This window comes from Sus scrofa, chromosome 13 (genome assembly GCF_054392235.1).
Source record: "Sus scrofa isolate SSC_HxYL_T2T_F1_AM1 chromosome 13, Sscrofa_HxYL_maternal_Yorkshire_Landrace_v2.0, whole genome shotgun sequence".
NCBI classification, from domain to species: Eukaryota; Metazoa; Chordata; class Mammalia; order Artiodactyla; family Suidae; genus Sus; species Sus scrofa.
The window spans coordinates 29,295,599-29,322,110 of NC_139395.1; the positions used below are offsets into that span (position 1 = coordinate 29,295,599).

The 26,512-nt window shown below is 39.0% G+C and overlaps 1 long non-coding RNA gene and 1 pseudogene across 1 annotated transcript in view; one reads left to right on the forward strand and one right to left on the reverse strand.

Moving 5' to 3' along the window:
- LOC146397227 (uncharacterized) overlaps positions 1-14,028 on the reverse strand; it is a 317,714-nt gene extending 303,686 nt beyond the window's left edge. The window contains exon 1 of the long non-coding RNA XR_014822550.1: positions 13,275-14,028. This is a non-coding gene — a long non-coding RNA (uncharacterized LOC146397227). The remainder of the gene's footprint in view (positions 1-13,274) is intronic.
- Positions 14,029-24,598: 10,570 nt separating this feature from the next.
- Positions 24,599-24,699, forward strand: LOC146397229 (U6 spliceosomal RNA; annotated as a pseudogene).
- The last annotated feature ends 1,813 nt before the right edge of the window (positions 24,700-26,512 follow it).

Consider the following 26,512-nt stretch of genomic DNA (forward strand, 5'->3'; position numbering starts at 1 on the left):
ACTTGCTATACCACAGAGAACTCTACTCAATGTTCTATAATAATGTATATGGGAAAAGAATCTGAAAAAGATAGATTATATGTATATTTATACCTGAATCACTTTGCCGTATACTTGAAACTAATACAATGTTGTAAATCAATGCAAAATAAAAGTTAAAAAGAAAAAACTAAAGGCTTCTCAATTTGTGACCCTCTATAATTCTATGTTTTTCATTATAGATAGTTGTAGATATAAAACATTATAATCTGCAAAAAAAAAAAAAAGGTGGAAAAAGAAGGAAAGAAAGGAATGCACAGACTCGGCCCCCCACCTTGATCTAACTAAGAGGAAACTGTGTTTGTAATGAGGTCCTCAATGGATTCCTCTGCACATTAAAGGGTGAAAATCCCTGAAACAAGGAGTCTCCCACACAACTCACACCAGAGGAAGTAGCCCCAGATCTCCCTTGGCTTCACTTGGGCTTCTCCTTCCTAAGATGTTGAGATTCAGGACAAAGCACTATCTCTGTCCTTTCCCCAAAGAGAGGGGTCCTTACCATCTACTTTGTAGGTATGGCCCAGGGAAGTCTGCTCCTTGGCGCCCACTTTCCCTCCTCCCCATCTTCCCTGACTCAGTCTCCTGTCCAGACACAGCCTTCATTGTACCTATGATCAAGACCAAGACTCCATGCTCAGATTTAAGTAAAGACAGAAAGCAGCATCAATGTCTTAGTGGGATTCAGAAAAAGGAAACTTCTCTTTAAAAAAAAAATCAGTTAGCACCTGGTTTCTCCCCAACTTACCCTAACACACAAATGTGTTGAGATGGTATTAAAATAGAAGCCTTATCCACTACAGGCTGGAAAGTGAAAAGTAACATGGAAGAGATGCCTAATGATTTGGAAAAAGAAAAAGATCCAACTGCATTAGTGAAGAAATTATGAGGTGTCTACGACCAGAGAGACCTGAGCTTGCTAATTGATGCCATTAGCAGCAAAGCCCCTCTAGAATGAGCAGATGAGCACATCAGAGCAGAAACCTGAACTAACAGCAAAAAGAACCATCCTGATGGCCCAAGGAGGTTCTGTGTGCATGAGTCAGCAGGATCATTGTGTAGGTGACTTCATCAGGGATGCTCCACAAACAAGAGTGAAAATCTCGCCTGGTTGAGTGTGCCACACCAGGTTGAAACCCAGGGAGAGAAGACAAGTTGGATTTTGGAGGGAATTGTAAAAGCTGCATTAGGAATATGCACATATACATGTATTCGTGTACAAACACACACACACACACACACACACACACACACACACACACACACAGTCTCCAAACCACAACCCTTGCTACTCAAAACATGTTCCATGGACCAGCAGCACCACTGGCCTCAGCCCTACACCTACTATTTAAGTGTCTGCAGTTGTATGTACATTAAAGTTTCAGAAGAATTGCTCTAAACTGGTGGATTGTGACTTTGGTTGTACATTGGAATCACTTGAAGATTTCAATGTGCAGCCAATTTTAAGAACCAAAACGAAAGATAAAAATATGCCCCCTCTTTTGCCCTTAGATTGAGCCCTTTTGACTAGTTTAAAAAACAGGACACTGATGCATAAAAGAAACACTTTAGTAATGAGATCTTGCTGTGTAGCACTGGGAACTATTTCTAGTCATTTATGAAGGAGCATGATAATGTGAGAAAATAGAATGTATCTATGTATGTGTAACTGGGTCACCATGCTGTACAGTAGAAAAAAAAATGTATTTGGGAAATAATTTAAAAAATAAATAAAAAAGGTGGTTGCCAAGATGGATGTAACTAGATATTATTATACTAAGTGAAATAAATCTGAAAGAGAAGGACAAATACCCTATGATATCACTTATATGTGGAATCTAAAATATGGCCCAAATGAACTATCTACAAAACAGACAGATTCACAGACATGGAGAACAGACTTGCAGTTGCCAGGGGGGAAGGGGGAGGGAGTGGGATGGATTAGGAGTTCAGGGTTAAAAAAAAAAAAAAAAAAGAAAGAAAAAGAAAAAGAAACACTTTAAGATAGCTGTCGGAAGACCTGGCTTGTAACTCTTTTAAAGATGATCATATTCTCTTATGAGAGGTAATTATCTCTCAGCTATCTGCTTCCTGAGACCAGGGGTCAAACCTATCCTGTTTTACATTAGACTTGAGGCCATCCAACCAAAGGGCTTGAGCTGGAGTAAGTGCTCACCTAATGTGTGTAAGTTAACGATAATAAATGAAATATCAAATTCTGGCTTCTTGTAGTATTCATTTTTGTTTTCATATACTTCATTTGTTGAAGGCATTATTAGGATTATGTATCCCCATTAAGACTATAAGTTTCTTGAATGCAGGAACATATTTAAAGCTCTCTATTCCACTTTCCATCCAAATATCAACATATTAATGAACACAGAGGATATATTCAGTACTAGTAAACTTAATTGAATAGCCTTAGGTTTTTATGTAACTTAGAGACATGGGTTTACATGGGGAATATTTGAATATGTATAATCATGAACTGTGACTTACTGGAAATTTACTGTATTTTACATGAGAAATCTTGATTAATGGGACAAAACAGCCTTGAGAAAAAAAGAGCAAAGCTGGAGATATCACGCTCCCTGCCTTATGACTATACTACAAAGCTATGGTAATCAAAACAGCATGGTACTGTCACAAAAACAGAAATATAGATCAATGGAAGAGAACAGAGAGCCCAGAACTAAACCCACACACTTATGGTCAATTATCTATGACAAAGTAGGTAAGAATATACAATGAGGAAAAGAAAATTTCTTCAATATGTGGTGGTGGGAAACTTGAACAGCTACAGGTAAAAGAATGAAATTAGAACATTCTCTAACATTATACACAAAATAAACTCAAAATGGATTAAAGACCTAAATGTAAGACCTGAAGCCATAAAGCTTCTAGAAGAAAACATACACCAAACACTCTTTTATATAAATCATAACAATAGTATTTTGGACCCATCTCCTAAGGCAAAGGAAACAAAAGCAAAAATAAACAAATGGGACCAAATTAAACCTTAAAGTTTTTACACAATTATTTCAAAGTAATGTGTTTGAACAGTGGGGAAGAAGGAGGCGGAGGCTGGAGCAGAGATTGCAAGCAGAGTTTATTGACCAACAGAGTGGTCAGGAGCTCTGAGCAAGCAAGGCTCAGGCTCCCCTCTGAAGGGGAGTGCTTGGTTTTTTATAGACAGGGGTCATTTTGTTGAGCCACGTAGTCTGCAGCCTCAGGGCTATTTTTGTACTAGGGAAATCAATCCGTTACATGGGCCTGTTGGATAAGAAGGAGTCTGCAAGTCTGGACTCAGCTGGGTTATGCTGATTTTTTGTCCTTTTAGGCCTTGTTTCATTTTCCACCTAAGGTAATGTATATACACTGGAGTGCTACCTTCATCAGAAACAAGACACTGTTTTGGTATATCAGGATAATTGTTATTGCTTGAGCATATGTTGATAGAAGGGGGTGATATTTGTCTAGGGTGGCAATTGGTGATTCATGATTTCATATTCAAAATAGATCTTAAAAAACAATAAAATAAGTTTTTGCATGGCAAAGGAAATAATAAATAAAACAAAAAGACAACCTACTGAATGGGAAAAAATATTTGCAAATTATATGACTATAAGGGGTTAATATCTAAAATATATAAGCAACTCATACAACTCAACATGAAACAAACTACTCAATTATAAAATGAGAATAAGACCTTTTTCCCAAGGAGACATACAGATGGCCAATGGACACATGAAAAAATATTCAACACCACTAATCATCAGAAAAATTAAAATCAAAACCACAATGAGACATCACCTCACACCTCTCAGTATCATCAAAAAGAACAGAGGTAACAGAATTCCTGCTATGGCATGGTGGGTTAAGAATCCAACTGTAGCTGCTTGGGTTGCTGTGGAGGTGCAAGTTTGATCTTGGCCTGGTACAGTGGCTTAAAGGAGCTGGTGTGGCCACAGCTGCAGCATAGGTTGCAGCTGCCGCTTGGATTCAATCCTTGCCTGAGAACTTCCATATGCCATGGGTGTGGCCATTAAGAAAAAAAAAAAAAAAGAACGCAAATGTCGGCAAGGATGTGGAGAGAAGGGAACCCTTGGACATTGTTGATGGGAATGTAAATTGTTGTAGCCAATATGCAAAACAGTCTAGAGGTTCTTCCAAAAATGAATAGAACTACCAAATGATCCAGCAATTCCACTGCTAAGTATATACCAAAGAAAATTAAAACATTAATTCAAAAAGATACATGCACACCAATGTTCACAGCAGCATTATTCACAAATTGCCAAGATATGGAAGCAACCTAAATGTTCAACAACAGATGAATGGATGGAGATGTGGTACATATATATAATGGAATACTACTCAGTTATAAAAAGGGTGAAATTCTGCCATTTGCAACAACATGGATGAACCTAGAGGGTATTATGTTTAGTGAATATGTCAAAGATAAATACTCTATGTTATCAATTATATGCAGAATTTTAAAAATAAAACAAATGAATGTGTATAACAAAACAGAAACAGACTCAGAGATATAGAGAGCAAACTAGTGGTGACCAGTGGGGAAATGGAAGGAAGGAGGGCTATAGGTTAAGAGACACAAACCACTATGTATAAAATAAGCAAAAGAATATATTGCACAGCATAGGGAAATAGCCATTATTTTATATATTAGAAATACTGAATCACTAAGTTGTACACCTAAAAATAATATAATTTTGTACATCAACTATAAGTGGAGAAAAAACAAACAAACAAGAAATCTTGATTAATGGGAACTCAGCAAGTAAGGAAAAATAAAAGCTGATGTCAGGAATAAGTATTCTTGAACTTAAATACATTCAAGATACTTTCAACTGCACTGGGCCAGGAATCGAACCTGCACCTCCACAGTGACCTGAGACACTCCAGTCGGATTCTTAAGCTACTGCAGCACAGTAGGAACTCCTGGTTTGATAACTTTAGAAGATATAGATTAAGGTTTGGTTAGAACTGACTATTACAATGTACTCTGGGGAAAATATTCTGGATTTGAAAAAGAAATTTAGGAATTCAGCAACATAGTATGTTTTTTGGTTGTGGTAGTGGTGGCTGTGGCTTTCTTTTGGGGTTTGGCTTAAGACTCAGTTGTTGAGCTCTTTGCCAGCTCCTTCCTTCTCCCCTCTCCTAGGAAGTATTCCTCCTCCAAAGCAGTAAGTGTTTAAACAACACTTGCTAATTAACGAGAAAGAACAGACTCTCAATTCAATACTGGGCAAACTGGACTTGCATATTGCAGCCTGAGAACTGGACTTGCATATTGCAGCCTGAGAACTGGACTCTCTTTCAGAAGAGATGAAGTATATCTGAGAAAGACTCTTAGATTTAAATCTCTCTGAGAACCCTGGCCTGTGTAAAATATGCAACATTAATGCCACATTCCATAGCATTCTGTGGACACTGGTCATCAGAGTCCTTCTGTAGAGGGTCATTTACAAAACAGGAGTTGAGATGAACACATTCTTATTCAACTGAGATAACCTCTCTCAAGCCTGTGCCACAGGATAAGCTCATCATTCCAACACAATTAAGAGCTTCCAATGCAAAATTGCACAATGAATTATTTGAATTATACGGTCACTCTAATGAGAGCTGACATCCATTGACCACTGACCTCGGCTAAGCACTCTGCTTAGAACTTCAACACAAATTATTTCACGAAATTCTCAGAGATTATATTATTATTCTTTTCACTTTATAGATGAGAAAACTGAGTATAATAGAAGTGAAGTTACATAGGTAGGCAATGGCAAAACCTAGACATTAACCCATGAGAATGATTCTCATAGTCAAAATGCTTGACCACAAACACTGGTAGAATGAGGTGCCAAGAAACTGACCTCTTCTGTTTGTGAAAAACTGTATTAGGGAAAAGATAGAAAGGTGGAAGCTGCATAAAGATAATTTTACAGGCAATATTAATGTTTCCACATCGTTTTCCTTGGTTGTCTTAGTCTAGCCTATAACACGAGCTTAAAGTGTACATTTACATGGGGTTTGTATACACACACACACACACACAGAACAGTGGATAGAAAAGTCATGAAGAGCTCTACCAAGAGATGAGGTAGCACTGGCCATAAAGTCTATAATGAGGGTTAGAGTATATTCCAGTTTGCACCTGTTGTAGATCAAATACTGTCTTCTAACTATTTTAGCGCCTCTTCCTCTTTTCAACCTCAAAAATTCCAGAGCTTGGACAAAAATTTTTATTGCAGTCTTATCTATAAAATAGTCATATAAATTCAATTTTGTTTAAGGACTTTCAATGCTTAATTGACATCCTAATGCATATCTTTTAATATTTCTTGGGATATTTCATTAAGAGGGTGACATATTTGGTGGTTTATTTAAACATTTCTTGAAAGGACTAAAGCAAGCGCTGGAGGTGGGAATGACTCCGCAGATGAAGACAGCAGCCTACAAACCAGAGGAACTTTTGAGACTATTATAACAAGACTTATAAAGGGGGTAGATAAAGCTATTTCTGGAAAGAAGGCTTTTTCAAGGAGGGAGCTTTGTCCTGGACATGAAATATTTGGACAAAAGTTTATTTGGTGGTCAGCATAGCAAAGGAATATTCCAAAACCATATAAGCCCTCGGCATATTAAAGGCTAAGGGACAAAGAGTAAAGGCCAGCTCTTTTGGCCTCCAAGGCTAAGGAGTGAGACAATAGAGAAAAAATCATGGAACTCCCTCCCAACGCCCAAGTTTCCCTTCTTTGGAATGTTGGGTATCTGACCAACATCCCAGGACTGCCTGGAAGCTGGGGCCAAATGAACGTAAAAGGAAGAATAAAAACAGGGGCTTCCCTCCCTCTGTGACCCCAAGGGCCCCCTTCTCCCTTCTCAGACCAAAGTTAAACCACCTTCCTTGGAGCCCTTTCTGTCTGTAACTAGTGGCTTTGGGTCTTGGGCAGGAGATAATAAAGGGAAGAAAATAGTAAACTCACCATTGATTGATTCAGTGGTACCTTAAGTTCTGGTTTTCTGCCCATCTGCCTGCCACCATTAACTTTCCAGGCTCCTCCTCTAGGAGCCCATTCAGGATGCTGAAAGAGGCAGGAGGGATAGACCTACTCTTTCCTGCCTGGAACTGGACCAGTAAGAACCACTTGATTACTATAAGGAGACCAGCTTTGTGACTAAAAGTGTCCAGGAAACTTCTTACTGGAAGTTCAAAGTGTCATGGGACCTGTTCGATTTCACCCAAGAGCTGAAGAAGAAAGCTGTTTTATGAATGGTCTTTCAATCTAGGGGTTACATATGGTTAAATCTTCATAAAGAACATTTACAGGTATTTCACCCTTCAGTAATTGATCCTAACAGAGCTGGCAGGAAAAAAGGACAATCTGAAAGCACTTGAAATGCTTAATTATTTTTCAGAATAGAGTATGAAAGAAAAAGCTCAAGACCCTAAGACAGGTTTTCTACTTCACTCCAACACCAAAATCCAGGAGAGCCTTGAATCTGGGCTTCACCTCCAGGAAAGACGGGTATTTCTCCCTGCCTGTGTTATTGTGGGGGATTGATTCAAAAACCAAAGACCTTAGTTTCAGCTGGTCCCAAACTGGGGAATTTTGCTCACACAAAGCCCCCATTTGCCAATGCAACTCTGGTAATTGGACACTTAATTACCCTATTTGCACACATAAATAATGGGTTTGCCTTGAAAGAAATCAGAGCCCATTCTTAAAACTTTGGCCCCAAGCAACGAAACCACATGCTTTTGTCAACAACTAAATTGATTAGAATCGTGTTTATTTCTGCTTGTGTTAGCTCACATGTATTTTCACGGGAGCCTGATGTCTATTGAGTTAAAAGCCTAGCTTAAAAACCTACGTTATGCAGAAAACCTAGATAGTAATTGCCAACTATGTGCCAAGAAACTCTTCATTGTATAGAGAATGCAAGGTCTGAATAAAAAGAAATACTCTTTGCAACCTCATATGCTCAGGCAGACCCAGCAGCCTAGTAGTCATAATAAAGACAGAAGGGCCTTTTAAAAGAATACTTTAAGCAAAATTTCCAGCATGGATTATTCTCTAGGGTAAATGGCTCAGGCATTGAATTTCCCATTTCCCTAGGGCAGGTAAAGGAGTGAATATCTTCTGAATATCTTCTAGCTGGACAGTGTCCTAACAATGTCCTTGGGGAATATTCTCTGATTTAGAAGCATGTATTATGAGCAGGGCCATCTGGGTTTCCTCCCCATGAATAAAGTCACCATGATTTGATTGTTCCTTGATCTTTGATTATACGTAGACCTGGGTTCTAGTCATGGCTCTAACTTACACTAGTAATGTACTATTGGGGACAGATTTAGTCTTACAATTGCTGAATAATGGCAAAGGGAAAAGAAAGAGCTTGTCAGGGAGGGTCTAGGAAGTGGAGGCAGGGCATGGGAGTCCATTAAGTTGTCAAAGGTGAGGCAGAAAATGAATGTTCAGAGCAGCATTATTTACAACAGGATATGGAAGCAACACAAGTGCCCATCCACAGACGAATGGATAAAGAAGAGGTGGTGCATAGAGACAATGGAATGCTACTCAGCCATAAAAAGAATGAAATACTGCCATTTGTAGTGACATGGATGGACCTGGAGAATATTATGCTCGGTGAAATGAGTCAGAGAAAGACAAATACTGTATGATATCACTTACGTGTGGAAGGGTAAAAAAAAATGAATGTGTGTATGCAAACAGAAATAGACTCACAGACACAGGAAACAAACTTAGGTTTACCAAAGGGGAGGGGAGGGGAGGATAGACAAATGAGGGATATGGGATTAACAAATACAAACTAACTCTACATAAAATAGAAACACAACAAGGATATACTGTATAGCACAGGGAATTATAGCCATTATCTATAACAACTTACACTGGAATAAAACCTGCAAAAATACCGAATTCCTATGCTATACACCTGAAATGAATATAATATCTGAAATCAACTATATTTCAATTAAAAGAAAAGGTAAGGAAGGACAAGTGGTAAGGAATGATCAATAGATGTGGAGATTTGAAAGGGTAATTTTATCATTGTTTTGGTCACCCGATGCTCTGTAAACACTTGTTGAATACTTAATTGTCAGCACCATTTATTGAGCCTACTTTGCACAGAGAGCACTGCCAAAGGAGTCGGGAGTACTTAGAAAAAGAATGGAACCCTGCCTAAAAGACTCTTGAAGCGTGGTCCTTGAAGAGTCAAAAACTCACCAAGGTGAAACAATATTGAACAAGACTGAGCTGAAAAACTCAATGTAGGATGAGGGGACAAGAGGCCCTTTGAGTTCTTACAGAGCAATAGACTGCCTACTGGTATTCCAGAGAGGGGTTGCCCTCCCAGCCTGGGGTCCAAGCACTCAGGCTGTGGAATGACTGGAGCTGGCTTGCCACCACCACTGCCATGATCTCCTTAAGGTGAGCTAATTCCAACCTCTGTGGAGGAGCTATGCACCAGGAGCTGTCCCATCTTAGCACAGTGGAAACCAGAGGACCTGGAATCAGGCCACGTAGGATGCTTAACTTCTTCACTTCTTCGGTCTCTGTGGATTGTGGGATATCCAGGTACTCCTGCTTGGGCTCTGGTTTCTTCTGTTATTTTTCATATAGGGTATCTATTGATCTGTCTGTCTGTCTGTCTATCTATCTATCTATCCATCCATCTATCTATCTACTTACTTGTCTATCCATCTATTCATCTATCTGTGCATTATCTATGCTTCTATCCATGCACCTATCTATTCATTCATCTATCTCTTCATCTATCTATCCATCTATCTATCTATGCATCTATCTCTCACTAGCTTGCTCTTTCTAGCTATCTAGTACTGAAAATAGACTTTTTTCCAGCTTACTGTTGAGTTTTAAATCATTGCACACCTGCCAAATAATGTATCCCCTATTAGACATTGCAGTACTTGTCAGCACAATCTGGCATCACTGATGTTTTGTTCATAATTAAACTATTGAACTATAAAATGAATATCTGTACTACAAAATCACAGGTTTCTTGTGGCAGAAGCAGAAGAGGCATGATACTTTTAGGCCCAAAACTCATTTTATGCAGTTCCCACAGCATCCTTATGGCTCAAGGCAGGGGCATTTGCAAAGTTAACTTCATCCCTTTATCTTCACTACACTTGACAAAATGTGAGTGATATCAGTTCTAGAAGGCAGAAATTCTAAAGTAAATAACCAGATAGACATGCATGGGGAAGCAAGGAGCAAAATATCATCTGACAGTATTCTGTCTGCATGACTTCTGGAATACATGTGGTCCTTTCTCACACCCTACTCCCCTGCTGGTCACCTTTGATAGGTGCAGGAAAAGAATGAAAAATGTCAGCTTCTTGAGGGCACTTGATCTTTTTGCTACTGCATCCCTTCCAGTTATTTTCCTGCTAACCATTTTTTGACATATTTGTGATTAGCCAGGCACTGTGTTAAAACACTAAGAGCAGAAAGATGAATGAGAAATGGTCTCTGTCCCCAAAGTTTGTAAAGGAGAGAGAGAAAGAGAGAGAGAGGGAGGGAAAAAGAGGAAAAGAGAATGCTTGTGTATCCCAAGCAGATGAAAAAGTGTGTGCATGGCTTGCAATCCTGAAAGGACAAAGTTTATTCTGAGATTGGCAGAGGTTCTTACAAAGACATGCTGGACCATGACATGTGGAATACAGATTCATTCCAGGTTGTAAGAGGTTTACAGTGTTATGATACAAAGCCTAAGTGTGATTACATAGGCAGTAGCCAGATGATGTTAAAAGTAGGAATAATCAGGGCTTTACTTTTTTCTTTGGTAGAAAGATAACTCTATAGAAGCATGGTCTATAGGATGCAACTGGAAGAGTCTGTGATACCAAGAGATGAGGACTACAGCAGGTTAAAGATAGATGGGCTGGGAGTTCCCATTGTGGCTCAGCAGGTTAAGAACCCAACTAGTATCAATCCCTGGCCTCACTCAGTGGCCTTGCCTTGAGCTGTGGTATAGGTCGCAAATGGATCTGGCATTGCTATGGCTGTGGTGTAGGCTGGCAGCTACATCTCCAATTCAATCTCTAGCCTGGAAACTTCCATATGTCACAGATGTGGCCTTAAAAAAAAAAAAAAAAGAGAGAGAGAAGAAAAGAAAAAAAGATTGCTGGGTAGGCAGAAGGATTGTTCTCCCCCCTTGAATCATGACTGCTTAGACCAAAGTGACCCTATCCCTGTTCCAAGCTTAGCCATTAAGAGTACTGGCAACTTCTGTTTTGATCTCTCAGAGCCCTAGGTTGCCATGTAAGAAATCCAGCTACACTGCATGGAGAAGTCACAGGATAGAAGGCATGTGGGCAAAGCTATTTTGGATCCTTCAGACCAAGTAACCTGAATACACTGAATGACCACGTGGAGTGGAAGAATCATCCAGCTGACTCTTGTGCAAATTCCTCACTAACAAGATAATTAGATAAAACAAAATGCTTGGTGCTTAGGCCTCCAACTTGAGATGACTATCCAGCAATGTGTTACCAGAACAAGGATTTAACATTAAAATTTTCTTATTAACAAAAGGAGCTTAGATTCAAGACATTTCCAAGACAGAATCAATAAGATTTGGAACCCAAATGGAGAGTGGGGTGGAGAAGGAAAATTTGAAAATAATAACTAATTCTTACTGGGTTCTGAGTATGTGTCAGCCACAGTACTAGAATAAGAGCCACAACCATAAACATCATCTGTACTCTAGAAGCTGAAATTTACTGGTAGCTCTTACAATTTTCCAAAGCCTAAAACCATTCAGCCTTATTTACTAGAGTAATGGCATTATTCTTAATGAGACATGCCTGCTCTTCAAGCAGGTTTGCAAGCACAGTTATTTTTTCACCTAGAAGGACAACTTGAATGCAGACCAGCTAAATTTAACAGGTTTAGACTTCACTTTGCTTGGCGAGGACAAGGCCCTAGGCACCACTCCCTGGTCTAAGAATCTAACTCTGTATCCTGAGGTATATACTTTGCAAACTAGCCCCAAGAAATACATTTCGAAAAGAGCTCCCTAACTAAAACTAAAGAAAAGCTTCATACATAAGAGAGCACATAAAGGTCCTGAGCAGTCCTGCCATTAAAAAAAGAAAAAAAATTCTGGAGTTCCTGTCATGGCGCAGTGGTTAACGAATCTGACTAGGAACCATGAGGTTGTGGGTTCGATCCCTGGCCTTACTTAGTGGGTTAAGGATCCGGTGTTGCCATGAGCTGTGGCATAGGTCACAGACGTGGCTTGGATCCCGAATTGCTGTGGCTCTGGTTTAGGCTGGTGTCTACAGCTCCAATTCGACCCCTAGCCTGGGAACCTCCATATGCTGCAAGAATGGCCCAAGAAAAGGCAAAAAGACCAAAAAAAAAAAAAAAAAAAAAAAGAATTCTATTTGATGCAGGACCCCATGTCCATTTTGCCATAGAATGAACCATTTCTCCAAAATACGTACAAATATCCTGAAAAAATAATATTCCAGGGTAGATATTTTGGAATACTCTGATTTATCTTATTCAGATCCTACTCTGGTATGCATTTTTTTTTAAATTGTCATCATAGGAACTTAATAAATGTATAAAGTTGTTCTAAGTCCATTCTGATCAATTATGTTACCTGCTGAATTAAAAACCAAAATTCTCTTTTGTCTTTTAATAGAGAAAGCAATTTGGATGAGAGCAGTGACAGTGGGTCTTTACCATCAGAAGTAGCCCCAGAATGACTACCTGGGCACGCACAGGGCCTACGAAGGACTTAGCCCGCAAGCTGATACACAATTCATTGTTATACCTTTGTTTCATATTTATTTTCCTAGCATTTGTCTTTGCCTTGGCAATCTTAGGTAAATTTCTAATTTTCCAAGATTGCCTGTGGTGAAGTTCTGTTCCCTGAGATTCTTTTTTATTAGTCTCTTAAGCAAGTTATACAATTGAAATCACCTCTCCCTCTCCACCCATCTGCTTGTTTTTGCTTTTCTTCCTCTCTGCTGGATTCGGTGTAGAAATCCTCTAGGCCTCCTCTCTCCCCTCCCTGTCCGCTGCCCTAAACTCTCCCCCACCGTTCTGTCTATCCTCTCTGTCAGGGTCCAGGGGCCCCTTCTGTTCAGATGGCTCTGGGCCCACCTGTACCGGCCCCATCTGTCAGCAAAGCCGCCCCAGCACCCCACAAACCTGGTGGAGGAAATTCTCCTCTGAAGAATTGACGTCACTAGGTGTTCTCCTGAGAGTTGTGCCCTGAAAATTTAGCTACATTGAGGAAGAATAAAGGGCATTTCAGCGTGGAGTAGAGGCGTTCAGTGTGCTGGCATTGACAAAATACTTCTCCCACACGGTGTGCGCTTCAGTCCTCCATTTGATCATGAGTAACATCCATCAGAAAAATTACAGGAAAACAAGAACTGAAAAAGATAAGATCTTCAGGTTAACTAGAAATGTTAAAATGATTATACTGTAATGCATACGACAATCCAGTAGATAAAAATCTGTTTTTCACTTTCTAGTATGTTTGCCTGAGCAAACATATTCACAAGGTTATTCCTTTTCATTCTTCCAATTCAAGCAGTGCAGCAATGTTTTTTGGAAGACATCATTCTGTTTTAGTGCCTTGGCATTATTTGTAAAGAAGTCAAAGATAGCACAGAGGAAGTATTTCCTTAAAAGAAAAGTTTATTTCTAAAATTTAAAATCCCCAATCTCCTGTAAAATAGAAAAAAGAGAAGTTCTACAATTGAAGAATACACTGAGGCTGGACAATTTTTTCCTGTCTGAAATTTGATTCATATTCAACCCAGATTTATGTGTTGATTTAGAGCCTGAAGTGCCAAGAAGAGGACAGAATGGACACAGCCAGCCATTGTGGAGCGCACTTCGTGCCAGGACTGAACAAACTCTGAAGTATGTTGACGGCACCTGAAATTCATACACTAGAACCCTGGACGTCCACGCAGCCCTGATATTTCCCTGCCTGTGTCCTGCGTGAGCAAAGCACTGCAGCGACCCTGTTCATCTGGCCCCTGCACAACATTGTCAAGACACATTTCCATTTTCCAAGTGACTGCTGCCACTGGGCCACAGTCTGTGCTCATTTCTCGAGTAGCTAAACCCTTTGACACTGTGGTTTTTAATTAAAATTACATTAAAGTTAATCAACCAGAAAGAGGCTGCTGTAGAAGGCAGGTTTGATTGCAACCTGCAAAGGGCGCGGAGGCTGCCAACTTGCTAAAGATGTGCCTGCAGATGCCAATCTGCCCGTGTGAGCCCCGCGGTTACAGAGCCGCTGCTGAGGGGTCAGTTCTGCTTGCATGTTCCTGGGGACTGTCACACAGCACTGCAATGGCAGCGGCACGGCACAGAGTTAAAAGCAGACAAGCCTCTCCAAAATGCACCATCCCCACATATCTGCTGCTGCCCCAACCACTGATATGAACCAGTCCCATCCCAACTGTTTCATCTCCAGATTCAGCTGGGCTCCATGGGTTTGGGGAGGCTCTCTGTCACCCTGTCTTCTTCCATAGGCCGGGCAGCTGGCTGGCGTGTGGGGCTATGTTTGGTTTGCTCTGTTTTGAAAGGGGTAGAGGAAATACTTATTCCTCTCTAGGTTCTTTGCAAAAAGGGCTTCATTGGAAAAGGACAGCCCAGCATATCTTCATGATCTGAACCAAGAGACTACATCAAGTAAATAAAACTTCACATGTAGGATGCTATTTCACTCTTATTAAATGTGGCAGTGGTGTTCAGATGAAATGTTAAACTTTATTTTTGTTCAATTCTTAGATGATTAATTTACATAATACACCCAGGCCTTACCTGACACGTGATAAGAGATTCGTTAGTTTTTGATAAATGAATGAATTAGTAGAAAAAAAGAGTATATTGTTGATCACAACTATCTATGCTTTTTTCTAAAGCTATAAAATCACCAGTAGTGCAAAAAGCCGGGTGTCAGTTTATCTTGAATGCCAGGATATCCTGACCTCTCGGTGAATGCTGCCGAAGTCATTGTGTTGAGAAAGATTCTGAAGCATATCCAGGCAATGGAGCACAGAAAGAAGATATTATTGCTCTAAGGCTGGAGGAGAAATATCAAGATTATGTAACCACTCTATCCTTGCTTCAAAGTAAACTGACAAATCTCCTTGCGATGGTCCACAAGGGAAGAATGAACGTAAAAGAGGAAAAGCAGCTAATTTCAGTGAGTTTCAAACATTTGTTAAAAGCTTGCAGACACTTCATTTTATAGACCCTGAGTGGCTTCATGCATCCAGCAGCTGATTCTGACCCAGCCCTTGGTCCTATGATTGGTACCCACGTCCTGCACAGGTTCTGCCTGAGTGCTTTGCTCAGTCGCAAGTTCTTAAGGAAGGTGAGCCCCAGGTGCCATGTATATCTGAGTTGTGAACATTAATGACTGGCAAAATCCCTACCTACAAAAAGTCACTTCTAAAAACAGAATCTTGTTCTTTTAAAAATTAATTCTCTATAGCACAAGGAACTATATTCACTATACTGTGGTAAATCATAATGGAAAAGAATATGAAAAAGAATATATACACAAAATTATAAATCAACTATACCCTAATAAAAATTTTTAAAAAGGATATATAACTGAGTCACTTGCTGTACAGTAGAAATTAACACAACATTGTAAATCAAATATACTGCAATAAATTTTTTAAAAATTAATTCTGTTTTTTAAGATGAGGTTTAAGGGCAAGCCTGCTAGGGGTTGAATTGGTTCTTCAATTATTTCCTCTTCTCTAATAAAAGGAGAAATAACCCTGCAGTGAGTTATTTTTTCGCTTCTCTGACCAGCGTGACTTTTCCTTTCTTGGAATGTAATGATGACTGGTGCTATAGCAGCCATCTTATGACCATGAGGAACAAGCATCAAGACAAAACAAAAAATAAGCAAATTCTAAGAATGACAAAGCAGTTGATGCTCAATCCCCCAGTAGAGAAGGAAGGAAGCAGAGAAGCAGCCATCTTCCTTCCTAAAGAGAGCCAGCCTGTCTGCTACCACCCTAGCTGCTAGCTGTTGGTGGAGAGGTTGAGGGAACAGGGAAAATTTACGTGTGTGATGAAAACTGAGAGGAAGATGAAAGTATTGATTAATGTCGTAAAATAAAATACAACATCACAAGACAAAAATGCCCTAAGACACTCTAAATAGAGTACTCAAGCCTTCAACAGTGTAAAATATAAGGTTATATTACTGGAAAGTTATTAATATGATGAAGTGGAGCCTGCCCAGCTAAACTGTTGGAAGTTCTGTGGGTCTGCATCATTTCTGAATTTGTGCTACTGCATGGCACTTGTGGGGTGTCACGGCTGGGATTCTCTAGGACAGCAGATGCTAAGACAGAAAATGGGGTATAAGGTATTTGTTAGAATCATGATCAACAGGTATCAAGGGATGAGAAAGGAAAGAGGACTGGGCAGAGAGATGACAAACTGGGAAGGAGGCGTGCAAGAGCCTTACCAGCTTGCCAGATGCTCTGGCGGTCAGTGTGGTCCTGACCTCCTGTCTTTGTTGGATAGACAAGGTGGCCAAAACCAATGGCCAAGTATCATGTTTCTAAGGCCCTATCAAACCTACTGTAGCAAAGATACCACAGTCAGCAAGATGGCTACACTTAGAGCTGGAACTTCCTCGTGCTAATAAGCACACACAGAATCCTAAACCCAAGGGTTACAAAGTACACACCAGACAAAAAATTCATGAAAATTCATCACATGCTTGTCTAAAAATCAAGTCTCAAATATATCATATTCTCAAATCACAAGGTGAAAGAGGTAAAAACAGAAAGGTCATTTTTTTAAAATCTAATAAGGCAACATATTTGCAAACTAAAAAATACATTTCTAAGTAACTTATGAGACAAAGAAGAACCATCAATGGAAATGGACCATCCTAAACAAATGCCTTCATATCAAAAATGAGGAAAGGGAGACCCAGGGTAGTTCAATAGCTTGCTCACTGTGGCACAGCCTGTTGATACAAATAAGGGAGCAGCAGAGTGCTGCGAGGACCACAGGGGTCTGGGGTACAGGCTACGGGGTCAGACGTGTTCTCACCCTCCATCACTTACTAACTGTGTGACCTAGGACAAGTGACACAACCTCTCTGAACCTGTGTTTTCAGGCAAGATAATAGTTGTCCTGAGGCTAAACTGAGACACTGAGTATAAAGGAGGTGTCAAGAAAGAGACCTGTGTTAGCAGAATGTAGCAGACCCCAGAAAGCTTATATGGAACAGTTAACCAGAGATCCAGACAGAGCCCCACTGGAGGCTCTGAGGACAGAGGCTGGGGGCAATAGCCTCCATTTCCTTCCAGGAAAGTTTGACCTCCCCAGGTGATTTGTAGGCAGAATTATTCCTAATATTTTTTAATTTATTTAGCCACGCCCAAGGCATGTGGAAATTCCCAGGCCAGGGATCAAACCCATGCCATAGCAGTAACAACACTGGATCTTTAACCCACTAAGCCAACAGGGAACTCCCTAATTTTTAATATTTATGGAAATACAACCTTCTCAAGTCAAAGAAATGTCTCTTATATAACACCAAATAGAGTGTTTAGTATATTCATTGACTTATTTGTCAATTCAGTAAACAACTATTTCTGAACTCAACAATAGGTGCTTGATTAAGCACTACCCTTGAAGAATCTTTGTGGCCAATCCAACATTAAGAGCTATGTTGGTCTTCTATTGCCACAATAATACTATGTAAAAAGCAGCCACCAAACCTCAGCTCCACACCAGAGAAAACATTTCTCTTTCTCACTAATAGGGGGCGGGGGGGGGCAGTAGGTTCTTATGCTCTACTAGGGTTCATCTGATCTCAGAGGGAAATAGAAATCCCTCTTGATGAGAGCAAAGAGCAGGGACGGGGGAGAGGAAGAGAATTTGGAAATATTTCTGTAATCAATCCTCTACAAGGGCTAAACTGACTACTTGGCAGCAGCTTGATGGGGGTGGATTAGAAATTAATATGGATATGTGTCTTGTTAGAAGAAATAATATTTCCCCTCAAAGCCCTGTGTGTTTTCTCTCTTTTAAATTCATACCTTCAAACAAGTGTTGGATACAAAAGACCAAATTGATAGATGAAATGATAATTGATCAAAGAAAAATAAGAACAACCATGGAGGTTACACAAGCTGCAAAAATATAATTTTATACTAAAAGATCTGAGTCAAGTGACTTGGCACAGAAAAACAACATTTCTAATACCCAACTTGGTTTAGTTTGATACAGAACAAAATGTTGATAGACAAATTAATGACCATTAGTGGCAACAAATCTTGGGAAAATATTCTCATTTAGACCACATGGCCCTAACATTCAAATAGTAGGCATCTTTTAAGTACTATCCCTTCCAGTGAAGAAAATGAAAGTTCTGCTTCTTGATAGGGAATCTGAATCATACAATAAGGCTATACATTATTTATTATTACATAACTATATAATAAACTGTAGAACATATCCAGCTTTTTATGAATGTAAGTCTCTTTTTGTACTGTGTGTTTGGCACAAAAGCAGAGAGCATTTATTACAGCATGAGACAGCAAAGGTAGAAATCTTTATGAATATAAAAAAGCAGGAGAAAATGTAATTTTCACTATAATACACTGAAAGCTGTATTATAAACAAATGTTGAAGATTTCATCAACCAAATAGCTAAGAACCAGAATCCCAGAAGTTCTACCTTTACATTTAAAAAGCAAATTTTAATTAATCCATTAGTACATTTAAAGTTTCTGATAAGCAAGTCATGTTTTAAGGAACAAATCAAAACATCTTTATTTTCACAGCAATAAAACATTGTGAAATTTTTGTTTGGATTCTGGCACCTTGGTTGAAACTTTGCTGCACTCCACACCTGCACAAAAGAAAAGTTAAGGAATAAGAGTCAAAAAATGCTTATACAACTCTTTTCAGAAGCAACAGTAAACTATACTATTGACAGAATCAGCAGCTTAATTAAAAAGTCTGTTAATGCTGGTGTTAATAAACCTGGCATATTTTCAATTTAGATTAACGCTCTTTAAACTGATACTTCTTAGTAATAAGAACTTTCACAAAATCTGGATGACAATATTGGCTATATAAATTACACATTTATTACTTAAAAATATCGAAGGCTATTACAGATGTTCCATGGTCAAGTTACATATTTTCATTAAAGTATTCTCCTTAAGAAATCAAGATGAAACAATGGGCTATGTGCTATTTACCTTCTGGCTAGAGAAAAAATCACCAACATGTAATTATCCATGATATTTAAGTTCCAAATAAATAAACAAATTTACTTCTTTAAGGATGAGTATGTATAATTTTGGACTTCAAACTTGAACGCTTTCTTGTTATTTTCTCTCCTCTAGCAAATATGTATTGAGTTCCTGTTGTGTGGTTGATACTTCCAAAGGCACCGAGAAGGATGGAACAAGAAAAGATGCACTCTCATGTAGCTTACATCCTAGTAATTTTATTACCAGAATTTAGAGTCTTATTAAAGAGTAATGACACAATAGCTTCTTGAAAACTACTATGACCTAAAATTAATGTATGATAAAGGTTCAAGTATGTCTAAAGTGCTACATCATAGAAAACCATATGTCAGTTAGTGATTCCTTGCCCATCCAAAATGAGACCTTGCCTTCAGCCCTCACCAATTCCTTTGTTTTCAGAAGTCCAAATTAGCGTCTAAGTTTTCCAATGGTTTAAGGAGATAAGGGCTTATGCTCTCAAAGCTGGCACAGCTTTCAAGCCCCTGGCTTCTGGAAGTTTTTTCTGTTCCACTCATTTCAATACACAACTTAGCCCCTTTTATTTTCCACAACAATCATGGATATCATTTCCTAAGCTGACCTCTTCCTCAAAGACCTTTACACCTGCTCTTCCCTCTGCCTACAACACTGTCCTTCCAGATTGCAGCCTCACTTGGTTCAGGTTACTGCTGGAAAGTCACCTCTTCTGCACCCTGCTCAAAATAACAACCCCCGCAATGACACTTTCTAACTCAATACCCTGCTTTAATTTTCTTGATAGTATTTCAGAGTACTCAAAATGTGTATTTATTAATCTCTTTAGTGTCTCTTCACCCAACTAGAATATAAGCTCTGTGAGATCATGGACATGTTCACTACTGGAACACGCTGAGAACATAAAAGTTGCTCAGTTAAAACTTGTTAAATCATTGAATACATAAACACGGGGAAAAAAGGAATGAACATGAGTTTAACAGACATCACTAAGAGTTTTGGACTAAGATAAAAGATGGGCTCAAACTAAAGCATTATAAATAATCTTAAAAGGAATCTTAAGCATCCACCTTCTCAAGAACTTTCAGTAGCCACACACCTCCCTCTCTCTTTGAGATGCAAAACAACAAACTCCTGCTCTTGTTTCACATAGAGGAATTTTTCTTTCTTTAGGAGTTCTGGCATCAACTTGCACTCACTCTTTGAGGATTCACAATCTGCCCCAGCACTTCACAATGTATTTTTCCAAAGACAGTTCTTTCCTCTAGAGAAAATACGTTAGCATCTACTCTTCAAAGATAAAAATTTCTCCACTTCATTAGAACACTGATTAAAAATAGTGTAAACTCAAAATTTTGAATTGTTTTATACCAGATAGAAACTATTCAGTTAACAGATGTAAGTAAAGGCTACCCTAACTCCAGAAAGTAGAGGCTTCCTTAATTTTTATTGAAAGTACAGTTGACTTACAATATTAGATTAGTTTCAGGTATACAACATGGTAATTCAATACTTTTAGAGATTATACTCCATACAAAGTTATTATAAAATATTGGCTATATTACCTGTACTGGGCATTACATTCTTGTAAATTATTTATTTTATATATACTAGTTTGTATCTCTTAATCTCTTTCACCTACTTTGCCCTTCCTCCAATCCCTCTCCTAACAACTAGTCTGTTCTCTGTATCTGTGAGTCTGTTTCTATTTTACTATATTTGCTTTATTTTTTAGATTTCACATATAAGTGAAAACATATGATATTTGTCTTTCTCTGTCTGACTTATTTCACTAAACATGATACCCTCCAAGTCCATCCATGTTATCACAAATAGCAGAATTTCATTCTTTATTATGGCTGAGTAATATTCCAGTGTGTGTGTGTGTGTGTGTGTGTGTGTGTGTACCACATCTTCTTTATTCACTCATCTGTTGATAGACACTGAGTTTGCTTCCACATCTTGGCTATTGTCTATAGTGCTGCTATGAACATTGGGGTGCATATATTTTTTCAAATCAGTGTTTTCATTTTCTTTGTATAAATAGCCAGGAGTGGTATTGCTAAATTGTATGTTCAAGGATGGGAAGAATTAATATTGTTAAAATGTTCATACTGTTCAAAGAAATCTACAGATTTAATGTAATCCTTATCAAAATACCCAGGACATGTTTCAAAGAACTAGAACAAGTAATTTGAAAATTTTCATGGAGCCACAAAAGACCCTGGATAGCTAAAGCAATCTGAAAAAAAAAAAAAGAACAAAGGTGGAAGGATCATATGCCCTGACTTTAGACTATACTATAAAGCTACAGTAATCAAAACAGTATAGTACTGGGGCAAAAACAGACATAGATCAATGGAATGGAATAGAGAGTCCAGAAATAAACCAATAAACATAGCACAGATAAAGTACACTTGGTTTTTCTATGGAGTATATGTAGATTTGCGCAGATAGGACAAATTTTTGTTTCCCCTGACAGGTCTAAGTGAGGAGAAAAAGAACTTCCCCTTTGAAGAAAGTGACCACAGAGTTTCCATTCTCATAGACTTCTTTTTCTGTGTTCTGTGATGCACTGGCCACAGCCTAAGTTCATGCTCTACATAGAATACCATTTCTGCTATGAATTTATAGTTTGGTTGATTCTGATGTGCATTGGACTGGGATCCTGAGTTTGACCAGGGGAGTCCAGCTGCCTTTGAGATGTACTGGAGAGAAGATTCTGCCCAATGTAGTGCTCAGGATTAGATGTAACTCAACCAAATCTTTGAAAAATTCTGAAAGATAAGACACACAAGGAGAAACAGCTATAGTAGAGGTAATGAGGGATAGAAAAAAAATGAGTTCTGAGGATAGCGATGGTATAGTCTTTAAGCAAGAGACGATGGCCACCAGCTTCTAAGGGGAAGCATTTAGACTTGGATTTCTAGGGATGCTTTTGAGTTATTCATTGCAACAATCAATGTTGTAGGCTTCCAAAGGCCTGAACGTGTCAGTATTTCAAGTGTTCTTTACTTACTATACATTCTCACCTATTTTGTTTTTGTAAATAGGGGTTTCTCTGCACTTGAAGAGTAACAGAGAAAGTACACAGAGAAGTTTCTTGCAGTTAAGAAGTAGAAACTAGGAGTTCCCATTGTGGCACAGTGGAAATGAATCTAACTAGGAACCATGAGGTTGCAGGTTCAATCCCTGGCCTTGCTCAGGGGGTTAAGAATCTGGTGTTGCCATGAGCTATGGTGTAGGTCACAGATGTGGCTCAGATCTGGCATTGCTGTGGCTGTGGCATAGGGTGGCAGCTGTAGCTCCGATTAGACCCCTAGCCTGGGAACCTCCATATGCCATGAGTGTGGCCCTAAAAGCAAAAAAAAAAAAAAAAAAAAAAAAAAAATCAAAAAAAAAAAAAAAGGAAGAAGCAGAAACCAAAGAGAACAGACTTCTAATACAGTATTTTTTAAAGTTCTGTCATATTCAAAAATAGCAGTAAATGTCCAAGGTCGTAAAAACCATATATTCTTTTTTGTTTTATGGCCGCATTCACAGCACATGGAAGTTCCTGGGCCAGGGGTCAAACTTGGAGCTACAGCTAGGGCCTATACCACAGCCATAGCAATACCAGATCCAAGCTGCACCCACTGAGTGAGGCCAGGGATTAAACTTGCATCCTCATGGAGACAACATTGGGTCCTTAACCTGCTGAGCCACAATGGGAACCTCAAAAATCATCCATTCTTTTATGTGCAGAGGAAGAGTTTAATTTTTTAAAACTAATTTTAAACTTAAAAGAAAAATTGTAAGAGTAGTACAAAGAGTTCTCATGGGCCCTTTATTCAGATTCACCCATTGTTAACACTTTGCCACAATGGTCTTATCATTCTTGCTTTAGTTGAATATATATGCTTGCTATTTCTTCTGAACCTTGTTAAAGTAAGTTGCCTACATCACCCTCAATTACTCCTTAGTGCCCATTATATATTTAGGAAGCAATAATATTCTCCTCACATACCTACAGTGCAGTTATTATACTTGTGAAATTTAACATTGATACGACATTATTATTTAATTCACAGTTAACATACCAATTTCACCAGTTGTCCCAATAATGCCCTTTAGAGTGATTTTTCTGGCTCAGTACCCAACCCAAAATTATACATTGCATTTCAATGTATGTCTCTTTTAAATGTTATGGCTCCTTTGATCTGTAACAGTTCTCAGTCTTTCTCTTCAATGACACTGACATTTTTAAGATTACATGCAATTTCTTTTTAAGAATAGAATCAACTTTGGCTTGGCTAATGTTTTTTCATGATGGGATTCACGTTAAGCATTTTGGATAGGAACAACCACATAAATGATGTTTTTTGACTTTTAATGCATTACATATGAAGAGACACATGATGTGAGTTTGGAGATCATCACATTTTTCTTTTTGGCCATGCCCGCAGCATGTGGAAGTTCCCAGGCCAGGGATCGAAATTGTGCCACAGCAGTGACCCAAGCCACTGCAATGACCACACCAGGTCCTCAGCCTACTGAGCCACAAGGGAACTCTAAAGATCATCACTTTTGCAACCATCATAATAATAATTGATCTAGCCAACAATTATCAATTGAGACTAAGTAAGGAAAAGCTTGATGAGGAACCAAATATTTACATAGTCTCGAGCCATCTCCCTATAAATTCTTATTAATTACAAAAGGATAAATAGTACCTTTGCAATGGAGAAAGCTGGTGGCTACCATTGTAACAAAGTGATCAGAATCATGTATTCAAAGATAATTGAGTACACAGGGATCTCCTTGAATGTGTTTCCTGTTTTATTTTCTAGCAGCTACATAGAAAACTACATACAAAAACAAAAACTAACAAGAAGAGATAGGCAATAAAATAAGATAAAATGGAAAGAAAAGAAATAACACCTTTCTTTCACTTAAACCCTAAGTAAATGGATCTTATAAGGTGAAACATTTCTACCCCGAGTTTCTGGATGAACTAAAAAATCAGTACCCAAAGCCTGCCTAAGAGATTTATCAATAATAAAAAGCATGAGTTATTCACATATAATAATAAGTCTGGCCACAGTGGGGGCGGGGGAAGGGCTAGGGTGTGACAATCAGAAACTATTACATTGCTGAGCAATGACCTTAAGGAGAGAAAGTAGAGAAATCCAGAAGATCTATTAGAAAAAGCTATGGCTACAAAACCTAAAGACTTGAAAAGAACATGGAGTTCTCGCTTTGGCAGCACATATATTAAAGTTGGAATGACACAGGAAAGATTGGCATGGCGCAAGGATAACAGGCAAATTCATGAAGCATTCCATATTTTAAGAAAAGAAAAAGAACATAGAAAAATCTGCTGGTAATATTCCGCTTGTATCCACGAAAAGAGAAACAGCATACCACAGTTTAACACATATTTATTAAGTGCTTTTCATGTGCCAGATGATGGGATGGCCTTAGGAATCCAAATATGCGTAAAACATAAACCTATCTCCTGGATTTTTTTTTTTTTTTTTTTTTTTTTTGCTGCACCCACAGCATGCCTAAGTTTGTGGGTCAGGGTTCAACTCAGGCCATGGCAGTGACAATGCCAGATCCTTAAATGCTAGGCCACAAGGGAACTCCTGGAAGCATTTTTTTTAGGCAATATTTTATTATAGGCTCTGTAATGAGACAAAGTGATGTCCAAGATGATTAATTAACCAAAAAGTCCTCAGGAAGTTGATAACAGTTCATCCAGCCCAGCGGAGAAATTTATAGCAGTTTGATGTGGCTAGTGAATTATTCTTCTTCTGACACTCCTTGTGCAATTATTATGAGCTTTTGTCCTAATCAGTTAACATGTATTAACACCTGTAATTCTCATAGAAACCTAGGTGGCAGATACTATTATTATCTCTGTTTTGCAGATGAAAGTGCTAGATGGAGAGGACAGGGTAAAATGGGTGTTGTGCATAAGGTTTTAATCAGAAGCCAAATTACAAGAAGATATATGTCCCAGACTAAGAAGTTGAAATTTATCCTGCAGTCTGTGAGGTACTGTAGGGTTTTCAGAACAGAGGCATCATGTTTAGATTTGCATTTTAGAAGTTTATTCTGGCAGCTGTGTGAGTGGAGATGGATAAAACTGGGAAGAGAAAAGACACCAGGAGAGAAGGGAGCCAGTGAATAGATGGTTACAGCAAGTCTAGTAAGGCAGAGGGAGCCCTGGAGAGGGTGGACTGACCCAAGACTTGTGTCCATGGAATGGGTGACTGTTTGGGTATGAGGACCTCAGCAGGCAACAGAGGAATTCATGCCTGCTCCCAATGTCTGGCTAAGCCTAATAACCGGTTTCCAGCTCAGCTGACTGAAGTTGTTGATTCAGTGCCCGCATGTGGCCATTAGCTTGGATTCATCTCTGATCACTGACCACATCACTAAGCAGACTTTAATTATAAGGGACACTAGGTGAGAATTTAGACCCTTCTGGACTAATAGGAAGGAACACTCAAAACACCTATTATAAGTGGGTATGGCTTTGTCAGATCAAAAGAAAAATCTTATTATTGGAATTACAGCATATATCAGGAACTTCAAGGAAATATGAGCTCATTCTCCATGGGTCACACGTTTTTTGCATGTCTTATGAGCCAGGCACTGCAATGCCCTTTTCCCAAGAATATCCTTTGAAAGATGTTTCTGCAGTGAAAATTCCTGAAGGATGGAGATAATGCCTCACTCCAGAGCAAGACAGATGTGCGTACAGCCTTGAAGTTAGTCTTTCTTTAATTGGCCATTGTAAACAATTTGAGTTCCCTAAGCTGAACTAAGGCTGTTCCCTCTAATGCAGCCTCTTGCATGGTCTAGATCCTCCTGTGTTGCCCTATGGGGCTTAGGGACAAGGATAACCAACACATATACGAACTGGAGACTGGCACTTGCCATCTGCCTCTATATGGATTGAATCATGAGCCACTGCAGCTGCTGACCCTCAACACCCCCTGAGAGGAGCTCAGGGTGGAGGTCAGGAGTAAGCATGCTGTGTCCTGGGAAAACAGGCAGAACAGGTCTTCAGATGGTTAGATATTTTCAGGAGATTTTATGAGCCCAATTCTTACATCGCCTCAGATCTACAAACGGTGATGTCTGCTCCTTGTG